The sequence below is a fragment of the Pituophis catenifer genome, unplaced genomic scaffold (genome assembly GCF_029215685.1).
Source record: "Pituophis catenifer annectens isolate HBS135680 unplaced genomic scaffold, rPitCat1.0.hap2 SCAF_3, whole genome shotgun sequence".
Taxonomy (NCBI): Eukaryota; Metazoa; Chordata; class Lepidosauria; order Squamata; family Colubridae; genus Pituophis; species Pituophis catenifer.
In genome coordinates, this window is record NW_027256883.1 from 89,865,381 (window position 1) to 89,879,243 (window position 13,863).

Sequence of the window (13,863 nt, forward strand, 5' to 3'; positions counted from 1 at the left end):
GATGTCCACTGGTGCTTTAGACCTGGTCGTGCCTTTGTGGCCTCTGACCCGGAGTCGAACCTACCCAGCTCCTTGGTTCTCTGATGAGCTGAGGGGGATGAAACGCCAGAAAAGATGCCTAGAGAGCAGTTGGAGGACCAGCCGTTCCGAATCCGACTGAACACTAGTGAGATCTTATATTAAGACCTACTTAGTGATGATAAAAGCGGCAAAATGTAACTATTTTTCCGCTTTTATTACATCGGCAGATAATCGCCCAGCCGCCTTGTTTAGGGTTACCCGCTCTCTACTCCAGCTGAGAGCCCGGGAAGATCCTCTGCAAGGACGAGCTGAGGATTTTGCACAATATCTGCACGATAAAATTGCTCAGATTTGGGAAGGCTTGGACTCTAACTGGGTTAATTCGGATGAAATGACGAGGGCAGATCTTGAGGACATTATCTGGGATGAGTTTGATACTGTGACTCCTGAGGACGTGGACAGGTTACTGGGGAGGCTGAATGCGACCACATGTTTATTGGACCCGTGCCCTTCCTGGCTAGTGCTGGCTACCCGGGAGGTTACACGTAGCTGGCTCCAGAGAATTATTAAATCTTCTCTGAGCGAGGGATTCTTACCTCCTGCCTTAAAAAAGGCGGTGGTGAGACCCCTCCTTAAGAAGCCCTCTCTGGATCCGGCTGTTTTAGCAAACTACCGTCCAGTCTCCAACCTTCACTTTTTAGCGAAGGTTGTCGAAAGTGTGGTGGCACGACAGCTCCCACAGTACCTGGATGAAGCTGTCTATCTAGACTCGTTCCAGTCCGGCTTCAGGCCTGGATACAGCACAGAAACAGCATTGGTCGCGTTGGTTGATAATCTCTGGAGGGCTCGGGATAAGGGATGTTCCTCTATCCTGGTCCTATTAGATCTCTCAGCGGCTTTTGATACCATTGATCATGGTATGCTGCACCGGTTGGAGGGGCTGGGAGTTGGAGGCACCGTATTACGGTGGTTCTCGTCCTACCTCTCTGACAGGTCGCAGTCTGTGTTGACAGGTGGACAGAGATCGACCTCGAGGCCTCTTACTTGCGGGGTGCCACAGGGGTCAGTCCTCTTGCCTCTCCTGTTCAACATTTATGTGAAGCCGCTGGATGAGATCATCCGTGGTTTTGGGGTGCGATGTCATCTGTACGCTGATGACACTCAGCTGTACATCTCCAACACAAACCACCCCAATGATGCCCTTGAAGTGATGTCCCGGTGCCTTGAGGCCGTACGGGTCTGGATGGGGAGAAACAGGCTTCGACTCAACCCTTCCAAGACTGAGTGGCTGTGGCTGCCGGCGTCTCGGTACAGCCAGTTAGTCCCATCACTAACTATTGGGGATGAGTCATTGACCCCCGCAGAGAAAGCTCGCAATTTAGGCATCCTCCTGGATGCATGACTGTCTTTAGAAGATCATATAACAGCCGTGGCTAGAGGAGCTTTCTATCAGATTCGCCTCATTCGCCAATTGCGTCCCTTTCTAGACCAGGACTCATTACGCACAGTCACTCAAGCCCTCGTCATTTCCCGATTTGACCACTGCAATGCTCTCTACATGGGGCTCCCCTTGAAGTGCACCCGGAAGCTCCAACTGGTCCAGAATGCGGCAGCGCGAGTACTTATAGGAGCAACATGGCGCTCACAAGTAACACCTCTTCTACGCGAGCTGCACTGGCTTCCGGTGGCCTTCCGAGTGTGTTTCAAGGTATTGGTTCTTACCTTTAAAGTGCTCCATGGTTTAGGACCTGAGTACTTACGAGACCACCTGCTGCAACCGATAACCTCCCACCAACCAATACGCTCTCACAGAGTAGGCTTACTCATAATACTATCATTAAAACAATGTCGTCTAGTAGTTCCAAGGGAGAGAGCTTTCTCTGTGCGGGCACCTACTCTTTGGAACAAAATACCCCCTGGAATACGAATAATCCCAGATCTTTGCACTTTCCGACATGCCCTGAAGACCTTTCTGTTTCAACAAGCAGGGCTAGCATAAACATCTAAATTCTATGCCAAGGTTTTAGCAGATACACTAAGTTGACTCAATTTATTATTTACTGTTTATTAAAAAAAAAAAATTATATGTATATGAAATCTTATTCTGTTCACCGCCCTGAGTCCTTCGGGAGAAGGGCGGTATAGAAATTCAATAAATAAATAAATAAATAAATAAATAAATAAATAAATAAATAAATAAATAAACAAACTACAAAGATGCAGGACTGGCATAAACACTGGGAACTTATTTTAACTGAGTAACTGTCCCAATCTTAATTGTAATAATTAATGCTAAACCTTGTGAAAATCCTTATTATTTATAAAACCAAACATGGCATGGTGGTTTAGAGCAGCGGTCACCAATTGCTGGTCCATGGACCATTGGTGGTCCACGAGAAAATTTTGGTGGTCCACAGAAAAATTATTTGCATTTTTAATATTGCACTAAATCAGGGGTCCTCAAACTACAGCCTCTGGGATGGATATGTGCAATGAACGTTCGTGTTGCTGCAGAGTCTCCCCCTTCGGGGTCTTTTTGTGCGGGTTTGAGGGGGGCAGAAATTCTGACTTGGGGTCTGCTTCAGCCTCCTGGTGTGGGGCTTTGGGCGAAGGCTGGAGGGAAGTGTCACTGGTGGCGAAGAGCCGGAGGGCCTTGTTCCAGTGGGACTGCATCATGGCCTGGAACTGGCTGACCATCTCAGCCCACTGAGCCTACAGGCACCGGTACCTGGCCTTGCACTCCCACAGATCTTCCCTATGCTTAGAAAACCTATGCTCGTAGTCCTCAGTGAGGTGCTTCTGCTGAGCCTCCTTCTTGGTCAGATCCAATTTGAACTGAGTTGTTTTGCCAACTCTTTCTCGTGGTGACTGCTTAGCTCCAACAACTGCTTCCTATTGGGGCACTAAGGTGCCTGGGGGGGGCAGGCAAGGAGGGGCTGGGAGGGGAGGGGCGAGTAAAGGCCGGCGAGGCACCCCTTGACTAAGGTGACCAGATTTTAACATTGGTAAAGAGGGACATTGTGGGCGTGGCTTATTTTGTGGGCGTGGCTAGCTGGTCATGTGACTGGGTGGGCGTGGCTAGCTGGTCATGTGACTGGGTGGGCGTGGCTAGCTGGTCATGTGACTGGGTGGGCGTGGCTAGCTGGTCATGTGACCGGGTGGCCATGGCTATGCGTATAGGGTAAGGTGAACAGATTTTAACATTGGTAAGAAGGACACCATTGTGGGCGTGACTTGTTGTGTGGGCGTGGCTTGGAGGCCATGTGACTGGGTGGGCGTGGCTAGCTGGTCATGTGACCGGGTGGCCATGGCTATGTGTATAGGGACTACTCAGAGGGCTGAAAAGTCATTTCTGACAGGTCCTCACACTTTTGACTGGTCCTCACACTTATGACCATCCTCACATTTATGCCCGTGCAGTATTCTTAACAACCATGTCACTCATTTCACAACTGCTTCTCTTCACCATGGTGACAAGATAGGGCAAAAACGTAAAATGTGAGGACAGTCGTAAGTTCGAGGACTGGTCAAAAGTGTGAGGACCAGTCAAAAATAACTTTTTCAGCCCTCTGAGTAGTCCATATGCACAAAAGGACTAACCAGAGGGCTGAAAAAAGTCATTTCTGACAGGTCCTCGCACTTTTGACTGGTCCTCACACTTATGACCATCCTCATATTTATGCCCATGCAGCATTCTTAACAACCATGTCACTCATTTCACAACTGCTTCTCTTCACCATGATGATAAGATAGGGCAAAAATGTAAAATGTGAGGACAGTCGTAAGTTCGAGGACTGGTCAAAAGTGTGAGGACCAGTCAAAAATAACTTTTTCAGCCCTCTGAGTAGTCCATATGCACAAAAGGACTAACCAGAGGGCTGAAAAAAGTCATTTCTGACAGGTCCTCGCACTTTTGACTGGTCCTCACACTTATGACCATCCTCACATTTATGCCCGTGCAGCATTCTTAACAACCATGTCACTCATTTCACAACTGCTTCTCTTCACCATGATGACAAGATAGGGCAAAAATGTAAAATGTGAGGACAGTCATAAGTTCGAGGACTGGTCAAAAGTGTGAGGACCAGTCAAAAATAACTTTTTCAGCCCTCTGAGTAGTCCATATGCATTAAAGGATACAGCAATAGAGAGGGATGAAGGAATGGAAATTAGAGTAGGAGTGAGGGTAAGAGAGGGAGGAAGAGAGGAGGAGAAGGAGAAAGGAAGAGGAAGTAGGGAGGAGAAAAAGAGGGTGGGGGGAAGAGAAAGTAAGAAGGAAAGAAAAGAGAGTGGTGGTAGGTTTGAGGAGAAAGATTGCTGTACAATAAAAAAGATGAAAGGGAAGAAAGCCAACCCCAAGCAAATATAAAGATATTAAGATTAAGAATGAATTGTTAAACTTTAAAGAATAAAAGAGAACAAATATGAATAAATAGCAATAATTAGAATTTAGAAACACACATACAAACATGCAATGTATTTTCTTTGAACAGAATATTTGGCTGGTTCACAAATTTAAACAGCGTTTAGTCATTTCAATTAAATTTACAATTTCTATATTTCCTTTTTGCCATATTTATTCCTCATCTATTTTTTAAAAAAAACAATATTACCCTTCATCCTCATCTCTAATCTTAATCAAATTCAATTTTTCCCTTCTATTCTATATTATACCCCTTCCCATTGTCATCTATTTTTATATCCATCCTCACATTGGTTAATTATGTAATTATGTAATACAGTTGTTTAATACAAATTCAACATTTTAATATAAATCAATTAGTTATATAACTATCTTTTTTGTATATTAATCAATATGAACATGAATATTCCAATTATTTCCATGCAATCCAATTTCTTACAAATCAATTAATTATATTTACCAATAATAATAAACCAAATAATTTCCCCCATATATTCCTCCAAACCACAACTTAACCATTTCTGCTTTCAACACAATATACAATTATTAATAGTATCTCAATTATTACAATTCCCTAGTTAAATAGAGCTTTTTTTCTTTTGTGTTTTAAAATCTTGAACTCTCCTCTTTTGCCCAAAATTTCCCATTGTTTGCAGTTTTGTACCTACCTTTTTTGGTGAGGAAAAAGAAAAAGAAAGAAATCTCTCTCTGCCTCATTTTGTCACGTTGCAGGTTTAGTTTCGCTTTCGCCTTTGTTTTCAGTATAGCTAGGGGGGGGGGAAATCTGCTCCAGGAACTTTTTGCAGCTAATTAACCTAGCGGAAGCTGTTAACAGGGGCTGTTTTTTCTATTTTTGCAGGCATGGGTCTATTCATTTTTTTTTTTTAACACTGATCAGCTGTAGGTCGGCCCTTTGAAGCCCCGCGGCAAGAGTTTAAAGAGTTTTTTTTCCCTCTAGCCATCAGTGGGGATTCAGGAGGCAGAATGAAAAATCGGGACTTTTTTAAAACGCCGCGGGACGCAGGACAAATTGCTCAAAAGCGGGACTGTCCCGCCAAAAGCGGGACGTCTGGTCACCTTACCCTTGACGTGAGTGACATTGAATTGGCCACACCCATCCAGTCACATGTCCACCTAGCCACGCCCACCCATCTGGTCATTAGGTAGATTATATTAGTGGTCTGTGGAATTTAAAATTATGAATTTAGTGATCCCTGAGGTCTGAAAGGTTGGGGACCCCTGGCTTAGAGTACTGGGGGAATCTGGGAACATTGGATTAAAGTTCTTTTCATGCAGCTCATGGGATGCTTTGGCCAGATCAAAATCTCTGAGTACAGCCTACTAAATTACTCAGTAAATTGATATAAAGAATTAAAAACAATGGAATAGTACATCAAATTACTGAGGAGATTAAATCTAAATGTTTGGCTGAGTTCAGCTCTAAATCTGCATAATGTTGCCTGAGTTCAATTTGTCAGATTAAAGTATAAAGGTTTACACATTTATTTTCCTTCCTCAAAGGGAAGCAGAAGACTATATATATTTTAAAAAATGTTTCCTATATAGATTGCTCATTTGTGACAGCTAATATAAATACTGTTTGCGAAAGGATCACAACCATGATAATGCCCTGTAAAATTGTGTAATGTAAAATTGAATTACCCATTCCAGCTGCTCTGGAAGCAGCTTCTGATACAGAAAAGAAATCAGAATAATTTCTGGAAGAAGATCCTTGAAGGGAGCACCCCATAAATACAAACCCCTCTTTTCTCTCTCGTTATCAAATTACTAAGTTGTACAAACTAGCAAGGCATTGATAACCCTACACATTCTTTAGAAAATATCTTTCATATGGTTTTCTTATTTCTTACTTATTAATAGGACAACATACAGAAATTAACAGGACAAAAAATGCAGAGAACTATAAACAAGAGAGACATATGCTAACTTCACAGAACAGATCAGAGCAAAGAATGGAGATGAAAAAGAAAGGATTCTTGGAAAACTTGAAAAGGTATTGTAATTTGTACCACTATGTTATTCCCTTAGAGTAGCCTTGACTAAAAAGATTTATGCATTCATTCATAAACAAGGAAGTAAATAAAAAGCATGAAGACATCTTGATTTTGGGACTGGAAAAGTATAGCAGCCAGTGGCTCTAATAAGATATTTAACTATACCATGGATAATAAGATATGTTAACTCTAAAATCCTTTGAGGCTGATAATTTAATGTTACAGGTTTTTGTGTGTACATGATGATCACAATATTTATAAAAATATTAAAAGAAAAGAATTTCTCCCCAGAAGTTTCCCCCCCAAAATCATTTTAATAATGCAGTGACAGAATATATGGAAAGAGAGCCACACAAGGGTGGGGAACATAAACTGTAAAATGGGTATTCAAAGCCTTTCAATCATTGAGACATTTTTTTAAGACCAACCAAAATAACACAGAGGAGGCTGCAAGTTTTCTAGTTCAATAACACTAATTAGTTAACCCAGTTGTTTAAATGATACAGTTTACACCTGCAAGTCAATCCTGAGATGGAGTTTATGGATGGTATACTGAATTTATGTTAAATGTTGTTAATGCAATATACTTAATCTTTCTTAGAATATTTTTAACATCCACTCCTCTAGAGCAGTGGTCCCCAACCTTTCTGGAACCAGGGACTGGTTTTGTTTAAGAAAAGGGTTTCCATGGACCGGAGGGTGGGGGGAGGAGGACGGTTTCACATGCAACCTAGATCCCGCACATGCAAGATGAAGTTTCACTTGCATGCCCACCTCTTGTGTAACCCAGGTCCTAACAGGCCACGGACCAGTACTAAACCACAGCCTAGGGGGTTGGGGACCCCTGCTGTAGAGGAAGATTAATTTTTTTTTTTAAAAAAAGAAGTTCATAACATGAATAGGCTATAAATTCGTCTCCTCTACAAGAGCATAAAACTTAGTGTTGATTTAATAGTTATGTGATAGACAGGATTATATCTGTATAGTGGGGCAATAATCTTTATGTGTATATTGCAAGTTAAAGAATGAAGATGGGATGTGATTACAGAAGCTTTACAAGTACAAATATTCTTGTATGCAGTAAAACAGGCTGCCTTCTTGGAAATCTTTGTTTTTTTAATGTTGTTGATGATCTGTGTTGAGCAATTCTCTAAATGTGATTTTTTTTGTCCCCTATCAGCGCTCTCTTTTCACTGTTTCTTTAATAAAATTGAAGGCAACAATCAAGCCTTTTGAGTCCCTTGTATAACTGCAAAGATAAGAGATGCCTCTTCAGGAATATAGAAATTCAAAAGAAAGGAGCTTCCTGTTTGACTTAATAGAATTATTTTAAAAACATTAAGATGCTTTAGGATCTCATATATGCATATTATTTATCTTATTATTTTAAATTGAAATGTTTAACATAAAATCAATAACTGAATCATTTAAAGTTTTTATTCAAATTATATTGTTAGTATTAAAATTATTTTAAAAAATAAACATTCAAATTCAGAGTTGCTCATTTTTAAGGACTTCTTGTTGAATTTTCATTGGTATAAACATACTTAAAATCACTGGCCATTCATATTACTCCACCTATACTAAGATATATATACAGTAGTACCTACATATCTGTGACACTCATCTCTTTAGGGATAGGTAACATTAAGCCAAAGGGTACAAAAGAAGTAAGAAATGGTAAGCCAAAGGATGACAAAAAAAGAAAAAGAAAAAAAAAAGATTTACATCAAACCATTTACTGTGCATCTCCATGTGTTTCTTTCATTAGAAAGCGTTTAGGCTTTTGCTACTTCAGTCTATGATGAGACCTCAAGTTCAATTCTGTAGATTTCTGCATGAGAAGTGGTCTTTCATTAGTCCAAGGACTATAATATCAAAGCTCTTTCATATGTTTAGATATATACATTTCTCATGAATGGCAAATGAAGAATCACCATCATATTGCATACATTTATTAAATTTTTTAAAAATCACTGCAAAACAGAGCTACCCTTTTCATCGTTTTACTTTGCTTATTTATTTGGCAGCATTTTTCATTAACCAGAACACTAGTATTTGGTCTTATACTAGGGGATTCAAGTCACAGCCTTTCAAGTCACCTTTGATGGCCATTACAATAATTAGGAAAGAGGAAGTCTGGGTGTGTATGTGTGTGTCTTTTGGCTACGCCCAAAAAAAGCCCTCTCTGAAAGGGTGGCTTAAATCAAGACTTGGGGTACAGCTGCTCTCTGAATGCCCTGCCTGGCTAGTTTCTTAAAGAGACTTATTAATGATTGGCCTTATTGAGATGATTGAGTAGTTGTGCTGCGTCTAGCAGGTACTCCTTTTGTTTGCACCTGGCAATGAGCTAGTGCTCTCCTTTACTTTCTCCTGGTCTCTGTAAGTCTGTCCCCATAGCAATTCTGTGTTTTGAGATGGGGGTACTCCTTCCAAGTTAAGGGACATGTCCTTACTCTTTTATTCTGTTTGTTTATTCTTTTTATTCTTTTATTACTTTAATATTGCTGTGGAATACAAAAATAAGTTGGAGGGCTGGGCACAAGATGAGATTTTGAGATCCCTGACACTTTCATTTCTGAAACTAAGCATTAGTAGATAGTATAGCTACGTAAAGTTTGTGTGTATGTTGTGCTTTGTTGGTCATGCCATGGTCTTAGGAGTAGTATACAGATGAGAGTCATAGCCCAACTAACCCCGAAGTTCTAAGATTAAAAATGCAACTACTTACCATTTACATACATACCAGTGACAAACACACACAGCCTTTAAGCTCCTGCTTCATTGCTTAACTCAGTATTTCTCAAGCTTGGCAATTTTAAGATGCATGGACCAACTCCCAGAATTTCTCAGCCAGTACAGCTGGGGAATTCTGGGAATTGAACTCTCCACATCTCAAAATTGCCAAGACTGAGAACCACTGCCCATACTCTTACTATGGTAATGCAAAAAGGAACCATGAATGCATATACTAGCCATGTTTTTCTATAATTGCTCAACCTCTGACCTATTTTGATAGTTGGCAAGAAGAATTAGTTGTATTAGTTGTATCTTTGGGGAGGGGGCTCATACAACAAGCACTGGCAATTGCTAATTATAGAGATCATTTTCAATGTTTTTTTTATTCTTACAACACTGATTTACTATATATTCCTACCACTTTCAAAACACCACTTTTATTCCGTTCCTCTGTAGATGAGAACTTCTAGGCCACTGCAAATCTGTTTCCTCACAGAATGCTTTCTAATTATCTTTACTTTTAAAAAGTAGCTATGTCATCAGAGCATCTAACATGAGAAAATAAAACATCATCATGGCTAAAAATGGTGATTTAATGATATAAATTAATAGCCTAGTTCTCCAGTAGAGAAGACTCCAATCTTTTTCTTAAGATAGAGATTTATTTTTTAAAAAAAAACCCACTCTGGAATTACTGAAGAATTGTACTGCAATCTTCATTTCAGGGGCGTGCTTGAACCCCCCCCCCCCCCACAAAATAGCCTTTTCTGCTACTTTGTACAGCATAACCAGTTCTTTTCCTATGAGAAGTTCTCTGTTGCTCTCTGCTGGCTCAGGTTATACATTTACAAAGAACAGCAGCATCATGACATCCTGGGAGTAGGAATAATAAAACACTTTATATTCTTTTCCTGGAAAAATACTAAATTTGCAAGTGTTGATCTTTGAAGAAAATGCTTCACCTAAATGAATAATGACATAGTAAGTTCAATATTTTGTGACTTCTAGTCATGAATTAGGCATTAAAGGGTGGCTGGGTGACTTTGGACCAGTCTCTCTGTCTCAGCCCAACCCACCTCACAGGGTTGTTGTTGCAGGAAAAATAGGAGGGAGGAAAGAGTATTGGGTATGATACCACTTGGAGATATTTAAAAATAATAAAGATGCTACGATATAAATAAATAAATAAATTTTGCTAGAAGTGCATATTTTGTAGTCTACATGGAATTCCAATCTGGAGCTTTTGTTGCTGTGATGCAAAATTGGATGCTTAACCCTTAGTTCGTCCAGGAGAAGCCTAATTTGTAATTATGATCATGTCGCGTCCCCCCATTCATTAAATTAGAATTACAGAATTTATACCTTTTCCTTCTATTCCATGCTGCTTTTTTTAAATCAAGTTTTTTTATTTTATATTACATACACATATCAATGTGTGAACGGTGTGATACCTGGGTACCGTACACTACAGTACAGATAAAATAGTATTATTGATCGTACGTAGTTATCACATTCATTCAGCTTATATATTTCTAGTAGTAATACACATCTATATCAAATTATAATCTTTCATTATTTCATATTGTTTAAACATACATAATACTATCACCATTCAGTTTCTAAATCTCCTTATCCTTGCACTTGTCTTATTTTATGAAAATGTGTCTACTAATATTCTCCCTTTCTCTTATTTTTTATTCTAACTTTTATTCATATCACCATTATATTAAAAGACATTCCCTTTGTATTACAATACTATCCTTCATTATTTCATTGTTCAATATTTAAATATACAATTCTAATACCAATCACAATATTATTTAAACATGCAAATTAATTCTATTCATATCTTTATATTCTTCCAATCTATATGATTCCATTATTAATACACCTGTTTATATTAAAATATTTCTTTCATAATTTTATTACTCATTATTTCATTTTATTATTCCACTGCAAATCATCATATTATTTAAATAAACTCAATAATACCATTATTTAATCTCTAATTTCCCCATTTTTTAATACTTAGTTCTTATTCTTTTTTTCCCATATTTCACTCTTCGAATCTATTTATATTAAAATACTATCCTTCACTGTTTCATTATTCAATGTTTCAATATACTATTCTAATGCCAATCATGATATTATTTAAACACACAAAATAACTCTATTCATATTCTTTGCTTTCATTCAATCTATATAATTCTAATATTAATACACATGTTTATATTAAAATATGTTCTTTTCATTATTTAATTGCTTAATGTCTACCAATCACAATGTTATTTAAACTTTCTTAGTAATTCCATCATTCAATCTCTAATTTTCCCATTTTATTATTACTTTTGTTTCATCATCAAGGTAGATATTACTTGTATATATACAAGTAATTCTTCAATCTCTTATTGAACACATTACTATCTGTTCTAATTTCTCCTCCTGCCACCATTATAAAAAAAGGAAAGAAAAAGAATTTTCTTCTTCTTTTTCCTATTTGCCTTCTATCCATCATCTCTTGCCCGCATCAATACTTTAATTCTTATTCTTTTTTTAACTTGCCTCCCATATTCTTCTCTTAAATCTTTATCTCTGTCTGTATCTGTGTCTACATCCTGCCTAGTCAATCTAAGTGTTTCTCCCATCCCTACCCTCTTCCACTGTCTAGCTTTGAAATTATCAGCCCAGACCCCTGTCTCCCTTCCCCAAGTATCTTCTTGCTCTTCCCATTCTCTTCAGATCTCTTAGAATGTTTTCCCCCTGGTTTGATTCATCAAACATTATTAATTTTATTGATGACTCCTCGTTATCTTCTTTTCAATGATTCCTCAATTCTGTTTTTCCCTCTATTCCTTTTGGTAGCTTCTTTCTTTCCAGGGCATCTTGGTCATTGCTCATTGTCCTTTGTATAATGTTTTCCAATTTTTGATCTATCCTATCCATTAATTCCATAATTGCCTTATGTTCTTTCTGTATCATATCCTTTATGCTTTGAAACACTCAGTCCATCTTGTTCAAAGTTCCGCTTGTTTCCTGCTTATGTTGCATCTTATCTTGTTTTAATAAATTCCTCTTTTGGCCAATAGCCCAAGAACCTGAGATTAATCTTCAAAGTATACATTAATCACAGTTCTTTATGTTTCATAAGTAGTCAGTCAATTCCACTTACATAGTCCAGGGAGTTATCCAAGCCTCTTTAAGTCAACTTTATAGATTCAGTCATATAATTTAACACTCAGAGGTCACTTTAATTAAGTGTCTTCCGTGTTCCCACATTTAAATCTCCAGTGGTCATAGGGTAGATGTATATAATCCAGTAAAGTCCTTTAAATGGGTATTCCCAGGCTTGTATACTTTCACCAGCAGGTGGCACTCTCAGCTTAATTTTCAATATTATTACTAAAAAGGTTTTAATTATTTTAAATTGTAATTCAATTATAGAAGCAGTGTTAATTTTTTAAATCCATAATTCCAGCATTTTAAATTGCCTCCCCAATGTCATGACTTCCCAATTTGAGAGTCCAATTTCCTACGTTTTGAAAAAAAAATTTCTCTCTCTTTAATCCTTTCCTTCCGGTCTGGTAGTTTTCTCAAAGTGTTTGATCGCCGCTTTAACAGAAAGTTCTGAGTAAATCCTAGATTTCTCTTTTGGGATAACTTTCAGGTTAAAAAAAGGTCCTCTCACCCAGTTCCACACTGTTCACCAAAATCCGCTCCAGCTCAAAGCTTAGATGGTCATCGGCTGTCCCAGCTTCATGGCAGCCATCTTAGCCTGTCTCTTCTCCATGTTGTGGCTGAGAGGGAAAGTAAGCCCCGAGTCAGGCAGGAGAGCTGCGACTCTCTGAGACCTCTCAGGGCGTTCCTCTTTGCTTCACTGCCCCTCCAAGGCAGCTTTGGCTCTTTTCAGAGCCCACCAATGGGGAGAACTTGGCATGGAAACATGGAGACCCACTTTCTGTGTCTGATCTTGCCGTGACATCAACCAGAAGTCTATTCCATGCTCCTTTTCAATGTGGATACAGCACTTCAGTATTTCTTTCCTGCCTGCTGTCTTGAGTTACATTTGTGAGAATGGAAAATTAGAAAGCAAGATAGTAAAGTGATTTAAAATCAAGAAAGGCAGTCGGGATACACACACACACACACACACACACACTTACACACTCTTTCATACTACTTGCATATTGTGTTATCTATTCTAAGAGCTAATAGAACTGCTAGGACTTCTACATGTCCCAATATTATTTGTGTATATTATACACATTAAAAAAAAGAAATTCAGTCAGGGATGAGATATTGCAGTTTATGAGGTATAATTCTGCTGGAGTAATTTTCTCCTCTCTATCTAGTGTTAACGAGGGTCAGACAGAAAGATGCAAGCAAGAAAAGCAAATCCTATTTAAACATGCTGCTTAATGTACCTTGCAGCAAATTACCCTGTGAATTGCTACTCTTCACAGCTTTGATACCAAGCAATCTCTGTCTTCAGCTGGAGCTTTGGCAGATAAGACATTAATAAGTCTCAGAGTAACCTTGGTTAATCAAATCAGTTGCTGACGCTTCTTTCCTGCCCCAAGACAGCACCAATGCGTTAGTGTCAAAGGTTCACTATAAAGAGTGGAAGCTGGCAGCTAAGACTTCCTTTTTTTGTCTAGCCCAGAACCC